Genomic DNA, 7,768 nt, shown 5'->3' with positions numbered 1-7,768 from the left:
TATCAAAGATTTTCAGCATCAATTTACAAGCTGTGCAGACGCTTGGAGAGTGTCTCCCCCAGATGGACACTCTGCCTTTCAATATCTTAGAAGCACTTTATATAGGATAAGTTTAGGTCACAGGTCAAGTCACATACAGGTTTGCTACGTGGCCACAGTAAAGGTCACATTTTAGGATAACATCACATGCTGGGTAACATCTTTATCCACTCATCACTTTTGCACATGAACATTCCTTTCAAAGTTTACTCTAATCTTTTCACGCAAATGGAAATCATTAACCCTTTTTATTGGCTCATCAACATTGATTAATTTGAACAGAACCTGATTCAAGTCATTGGATACTACACATTTCCCCCCTTCAAGACCAATTGGGTCTCGAAAAGCAAAAAGAAGAAATCATACCTGTTCAAATAACATTTTTTTTTAAACTCATAAAGTGAAATTCTCATGCCATGGGACCTTTAACCTCCAGTGGTTTCAAGGACTATCTGTTCCAGACTTTCCTTTGCAGCGCTGTTTGGGGGGGGGGGGGGGGGGGGGGGGGGGGGGGGGGGGGCTGTGGAGGAAGGTCTGGCAATGTGAGACTGGGCCAGAAAAGTAACCAGCACCGCTCTTAGAAGACTCTTAGTGAGTATCTGAATGGATTCAGCTGGAAGAATATTTGCAGTCCTCAATAATTAAATTAAACATATCTCAATTAGACCATCAAATATTAATAACTATTGTAATCATTACAATCACAGCGTTGTCTTTCTTGCTCCCCTGTGCAATGTCTAACAAATTCCTAGGTTATTAGAAGTAGAAGTTGAAAAAATACATGGTTTCTTGGGAAAAAAATGTAAAACAATAATTTATGTCTATCTAGTGATTATCAGTAATAGAAGTTGAACAGAATAATAAGTGATGTACATTGACACCTTGAGAGATGAAAGCGTCACACCGTGGCGGTCTTTGCACCAGAAAGAAACACAGAAGGGCCTTGGCAATAAAAATACTCTAAGAAAATCGTTAAAGGTGTGGAAGTTCAGGTGGGAGTTAAAGGTGTAAAACAGAACCTAATGATGGCAAATACATAGCGATGGAGCACACAAAGTCAAACAACGTTCTTAGTTTAGTCTTTAGTCTCATCACTTAACAGGCAGATGCCCGGTCTAATCTACTATTTAGAATAGACTGGTGTCTGCTCAGTGCACGTTCCTACAGTTGTCTTCCTTGTCCACGTGCATCTCTGTAAACAGTTGTCTCTCCTTTGTCCATCAGTGCATCTCTGTAACAGTGGCTCTCCTTTGCACAGTTGCATCTCTGTAACCAGTTGTCTCTCACTTTGTCACAGTGCATCTCTGTAAACGATGTCTGTCCTTTGTCTCAGTGCAATTCTGTAACATTGTATCTCCTTTGTCCACAGTGCCTGAAAACCAAAAGATTGTCAGGGAGATCCTGGTCCATGTTAGCTTGCAGGGCTGCTGAGCGAGTCTCAACCAATGGCTGATTGCTCCGTTTGCCCTCAGTGTTGCCCACAGGAGGTACGGGGAGCAGTCCTTCAGTTTTGTTGAGGTGTTGTTGTTGTAGCATGTGTGTATGAATCTCAGAGTTACAGTATGTGTGTGTGGTTGAGAGGCGCCTCATGGGGACTATTTGAAGGTCTGTGGAGAAGGAAAATGTGAACTGGAGGAGGGCGAGTAAGAGCATTGTGATTGTGAGAATGCTCTCCTTGTTGTAGTGACTTTAAGGTCCACTAACTAAAGTTAAGCAAAGTGATTAATATGTTTGGGTGATCAGAATTAGTAAATGTGTTGTTGATGGTTCCAGGATTTCTTAGAAAAAAACAAGAATCACTACAACGCAGAGCTGGAGACTGTGGACTTCAAAGGTGGCTCAGAGGCCGCCAGACTCAACATCAACAGCTGGGTGCAGGAGCAGACTCAAGGTGGATCAGACACACTAACATTAGGGGTGTAACCATACATTGATCTGGATCGATATATCGATTGAATCATCATCGATCCAATATTATCAATACATAGTGAAAATATTGATACATATCTCATCTTTAAGTGATAAAATGTGGGATTTACGGCTTCCGTGGTTATGGCGTCGAGCTGAACAGCAGCACTTCTCCCCGCTCCGTCGCTGAACTTCAGATAATTGCTGCAAAACTGCTGCTATCCAATAACTACTAAAAGTCAACCTAATGCCATTATGAGGTAAACATGCCCGAGGGAGCATCAAGGAACAAGTCTAAGAAATCGCTCCACTCTCTGGACTTTCAAGCTAGTGAGGACAGTGTTTCTGAACTCGAACACAGTGAAGGAGACGCCATGTTGATGGACACGGACGGCACGCAGGTGAACGACGTAACCAGCGTCGATCTTATGCTAGCCATTAAAGTGCCCATATTATGAAAAAAATCACTTTATGTGGGATTTGGGATGTTATTTTGTGTCTCTGGTGCTTCCACATGCATAGAAACATGGAAAAACACCATCCATGGTGTTTTGCGTGAGATCCAGTTTCTGAATGTCCTCTGTCTTCAGTCTCCAGGTGAGCTGTTCAACATCTACACGGCTTTCTACGTCACTAACCGAGACGAGGTGGCTAACCGTAGCGTGCTAGCGCTAGCATGCTAGCTTGTTCTCAATGGCAAACCAATGCTACAACACACACTAATTCACCATGATCTCCAAAAGAACTACTTCCTGTTCCTGTTCTGCGGGTATTCCACAAGTGGCCCTGGTCTAGAAGAAGTCTCCAAGCTAATCCTGCCTTGAACTGACCAAAGCTGGAGAAAGATCTGGGCTGGTAGAGCGGGCGCCCATATATATATAGGTTTACTCCTCGACACAGGGGGCCCGGGTTCAGCTCCGACCTGCGGCCCTTTGCTGAATGTCGTTCTGTCCTCTTAAAATATCTCAGCTGTCCTGTCTAAAATAGGGGCCGAAAATGCCCCAAAAGGTAATCTTAAAAAAAAAAAAAAGAGTTATCTAGCTTAGCTCTTACCTAGCTACTGAGCACGTGTGACTCCCAACAGAGATAGTACAGAAGTAGGATGTCTCACTCTGTAGCTAAAACAGAGACCTAAACACACAGGGTGAAAACCGGATCTGTAAACTTATTCTGGTACAACCTCAAAAAGACAATTATGAACCTAAAAATGAGCATTATATGGGTGCTTTAAATCCCTTAAACAGGACTTTCATGCAGAAATTAGCGGCGCGTTAACGGCTATCGAGGGTGGTCAGGCGAACATGTGAGCGTGCAGCCGCCGGTGATACTGGAGAGGGCTCACCGTGTTACTGGATCACCGCTCGCCACCACCTCTTTCCTTTCTTCTCTTGAGACTTGAAACAGGATTCAAAAATTGGAAACTTTTGAACCTTCATTATGTAACAGGTTTTAAATGACCATGACCAGATTTTTTCAGGTATCTACCCTTAAGGAGCTTCATACATACCTACCTAAGATAAATAACAGATTTTTCAGAGCACCACAAGTTGTGGCTGAAATAAATAATTAAGGATTTTTGCCCGCAACAATAACAGAAACATTTTTCTGTAACGACTCTAATATAAACATAACACACATGGAAACATAGCAGCAACCAGTTTTCAACACTTTGCTTTCAGTTGTGTGACATTGCTCTCCTTATGTGTCAATTTTGTTCACCAGATAAAATTAAGGATCTGCTGGCCAAGGGAACCGTGGACAGCCCGAGCAGGCTGGTGCTGGTTAATGCCATGTACTTCAAAAGTGACTGGAACGAGAAGTTTCAGCAGCATGACACAAAGAAAGCTCACTTTAGACTCAACAAGGTACCACCGCTCAAAGAAATGTAAATGGACTGTTGTTATATAGCGTCTTTCTAGACCTAACAGCTACTCAAAGTAGCTTTTACATAGTACAGGAACCATTCACACACTCACAGACATTTACACAGCATTGGGGGCAACTGACAAGTTAGCAGTACTTACTGTGCATGTGCGACTCCCTACAAAGATGGGATAGAAGTGAGATGTCTCACTCTGTATCTAAAACATAGACCTAATCACACGTGGTGAAAAGAGGAGCTGCAGCAATGTGCAGTACACCAAAAATATGGTGTTTTCTAAAAATTTAAACCACATAAATCTATTCTGGTACAACGTCTAAATACAAATATAAACCTGCAAATGAGCATAACATGAGCACTTTAATAAAAGTTCCTTTGTCAGAAATTAGATGAGGTACTTTTTGGAGGAGTGATACGCATTTTAGCCACATAGAAGAAGATGAAAGATCTTACCTTAAGAGTAAACAAACTAACTGATGGAGGCAGCTGTAGAGCAGCAACTCCTGGTTCTGCAAGGTTAAATTATTAGCCCTGCACGCCACTTCCATTTGTTGTGCAGCAGCTTCAAGCTTCCATATCCCTCTGGCTGCTGTTTTCAGAATGACACCAAGTCGGTGAGGATGATGCACCTGAAAGCCTGGTTCCCTTTTTCCAACAACCCTAAAGCCAACTGCAAGGTAATGATGCAATTTAATTAAATAATCACACATACACGTGTGTAACTGACTAGGCAACTATTAAACTAATCATTTCATAACCTTTGTTAAAAAATCCTTTCTTGAAATGCCCATGGAATGTGAATGATTCAAAGGAGAAAGGATTAGAGTTTGGTTATGATCCATTTTATTGTACAGTAAAACTGTTAGTAGAACTAATTACCCAACAAATGTTTTATTTGTTGGGTAATCGGCTGCAAACACTGGATCGGTTCGCAGCCGAGTGTGAAGCGGCTGGGATGAGGATCAGCACCTCTAAATCTGAGGCCATGGTTCTCAGCAGGAAACCGATGGAGTGAGTCCTTACCCCAAGTGAAGGAGTTTAAGTACCTTGGGGTCTTGTTCGCGAGCTGAGGGACCATGGAGGCGTGAGATTGGTCGGAGAATCGGAGCAGCCGGTCGTATTACATTCTGTTTATCGCACCGTTGTGACGAAAAGAGAGCGAGCCGAAGGCAAAGCTTCAATCTACCGAGCAATTTTTGTTGCCTACCCTACCTTTGGTCATGAAGGTGGGTCATGACCGAAAGAACGAGATCCAGGGTACAAGTGGTCCCAAAGGGTTTCCTCAGGAGGGGGGGGCGTCTCCCTAGAGATAGGGTGAGAAGCTCAGTCATCCGAGAGGACTCGGAGTAGAGCCGCTGCTCCTTCGGTCGAAAGGGCAAGTTGAGGTGGGTCGGGCATCTGGTAAGGATCTCTGGGCGCCTCCCTAGGGAGGTGTTCAGGCACAGACTGGGAGGAGGTCCTTGGGGAAGACCCAGGACTAGGTGGAGGGATAATCTCCAACTGGCCTGGCTGGAACGCCTCGGGTCCCCCAGTCGGAGCTGGTTGATGTGGCTCGGAAAGGGAAGTTTGGGGTCCCTGCTGGAGCTGCTGTCCCGCAGCGACACGATACTGGATAAGCGGATGAAGATAGATGAATGGATGGATGTTTTATTTGTTGTACGCTATCTCACAGACTATTTTGTTAATACACAAAAATAACCAAACAATATACATAATATATGCTGTAATGTTTTTCAACCCTCTGCTGGACAGGTCCTAGAGATGCCTTACAAAGGGAAGGAAGCCTTAGCATGCTCATTCTTTTTACCCAATGAGATGGAGGACAGTACTACAGTCTGGAGAAGGTAAGACCACACACACACACACACACACACACACACACACACACACACACACACACCACACACACACACACTCACACTAATTGATTCCGTGTCCACCCCCAGCTGGAGAAGCAGCTGACCTATGAGAACTTTATGGAGTGGACCCGTCGAGACATGATGGATAATGTTGAGGTCCAGGTGGGGCTGCCTCGGTTCAAGATGGAGGAGTCGTATGACATGAAGAACGTCCTGGTCAGCATGGGCATGGTGGATGCCTTCGACGAAGCAAAGTGTGACTTCTCTGGTAGGACATGTGCCTGCATCATATCAGATATATCCATGATTGATTGATTGTATGATATCTTTATTTTGAACATGTAAATAAAAATATAACATCAGAAAAATAGTAATAAGAAAAAAATCAAACTACAATAAAACTTTATTATTTCCGGTTCTTAAAAACCTCTATTTACACACTAAAAAAGGAGTAGACAGAAGTAAAACTTATATACTCCTACCTCTTTATGCCTTTATATAATCATTTAAAGAACAGGCAGCTGAACATTCTCAAAAAAGAGTCAATACAGAGGTTGTCCCTAATCAATCAAATAATAATCATAGTAATTTTTACTTTATTAATCTTGCAAGGGAAATTACAATGTTTTCACTCTGTTGTTATTATTATACAGTGGGGTTCGAAATTTTTTTTTTGTATTAACGTGCATAAAGAAGCCAAGAAAAGATGGAAAAATCTCCAAAAAGCATCAAATGACAGATTAGACATTTGCATAGTATGTCACAAAAAGTTTGGAAAGCTGAGACCTGACAGTGTCATGGATTGTTCTCCATCATCATCTGGAAAGACCAGGTGATGTCACTCTTAAGGTTTTAAATGCCCAGACTCATTTGATCCCCCCCCAACAATCAGCACAATGGCTTCTTCTAAGCAGTTGTCTAGAAAACTGAAACTGAAAATAGTTGACGTTCACAAAGCAGGAGAAGGCTAGAAGAAGATAACAAAGGGTTTTCAGATGCCAACATCCTCTGTTGGGAATGTAATTAAGAAATGGCAGTCATCAGGAACAGAGGAAGTTAAAGCAAGATCTGGAAGACCAAGAAAAATATCAGACAGAACCGCTCGCAGGATTGTGAGAAAAGCAAGTCCAAACCCACGTTGGACTGCCCGATCCATCAGAAAGACCTGGAGACCCTGGAGTCGATACACCATTCCACTATAAAGAGATACTCGTACAAACATGGTCATCATGGAAGAGTCATCAGAAGAAAACCTCTTCTATGTCCTCACCACAAAAATCAGTGTTTGAAGTTTGCAAATGAACATATAGACAAGCCTGCTGCATTGTGGGAACACGTTCTGTGGACCCGTGATGTTAAAGTAGAACTTTTTGGCCGCAATGAGCAAAGGTAAGTTTGGAGATGAAAGGGCACCAAATTTAATGAAAAGAACCTCTGTCCAGCTGTTAAGCATGGGGGGGATCAATCATGCTTTGGGGTTGTATTGCAGTCAGCGGCACAGGGAACATTTCACGTGTAGAAGGAAAAATGGATCCAATAAAATGTCAGCAAATTTTGGACGCTAACTTGATGCTATCAGTGAAAACGCTGTTAAAGAGAGGATGGCTTCTACAAATGGATGATGATCCTAAACACAACTCAAAATCCACAGTGGATTACATCAAGAGGTGTAAACTGAAGGTTTTGCCATGGCCTTCACAATCTCCTGACCTCAACATAATTGAAAATCTATGGCTAGACCGTAAAAGAGCAGTGCGTGACAGACAGCCTAGAAATCTCAAAGAACTGGAAGACTTTTGGAAGGAAGAATGGGCGAAGATACCTCCAACAAGAATTAAAGACTCTTGGCCGCTACAAGAAGCAATTCCAAGCTGTGATACTAGCCCGGGGGGGGGCGGTACAAGGTATTAACTCTGCAGGTTGCCCAAACTTTTGCAAACGCCATTTTATGTTTTCAGTTATTTTGAAAGTGTAAATGATGAACATAAAAATCTAACTTTTTGAGACATATAATACGAAAGTCTAATCTGTCATTTGATGCTTTTTGGGGGATTTTTCCATCTTTTCTTGGCTTCTTTAT

General features: G+C 42.6%; 1 long non-coding RNA gene and 1 pseudogene across 1 annotated transcript in view; both read left to right on the top strand.

Annotated features, from left to right (window-relative positions):
* LOC116685839 (uncharacterized) overlaps positions 1-7,768 on the top strand; it is a 28,064-nt gene that overhangs the window by 19,299 nt on the left and 997 nt on the right. The gene's annotated exons all lie outside the window — the stretch shown is intronic.
* The window catches only part of LOC116685838 (leukocyte elastase inhibitor-like), a 47,632-nt pseudogene that overhangs the window by 39,358 nt on the left and 506 nt on the right, over positions 1-7,768 (top strand).

The sequence above is a fragment of the Etheostoma spectabile genome, unplaced genomic scaffold (genome assembly GCF_008692095.1).
Source record: "Etheostoma spectabile isolate EspeVRDwgs_2016 unplaced genomic scaffold, UIUC_Espe_1.0 scaffold272, whole genome shotgun sequence".
Taxonomy (NCBI): Eukaryota; Metazoa; Chordata; class Actinopteri; order Perciformes; family Percidae; genus Etheostoma; species Etheostoma spectabile.
The sequence above is the reverse complement of the archived record's forward strand: the minus strand, read 5'-3'. Positions and strand labels throughout refer to the sequence as shown.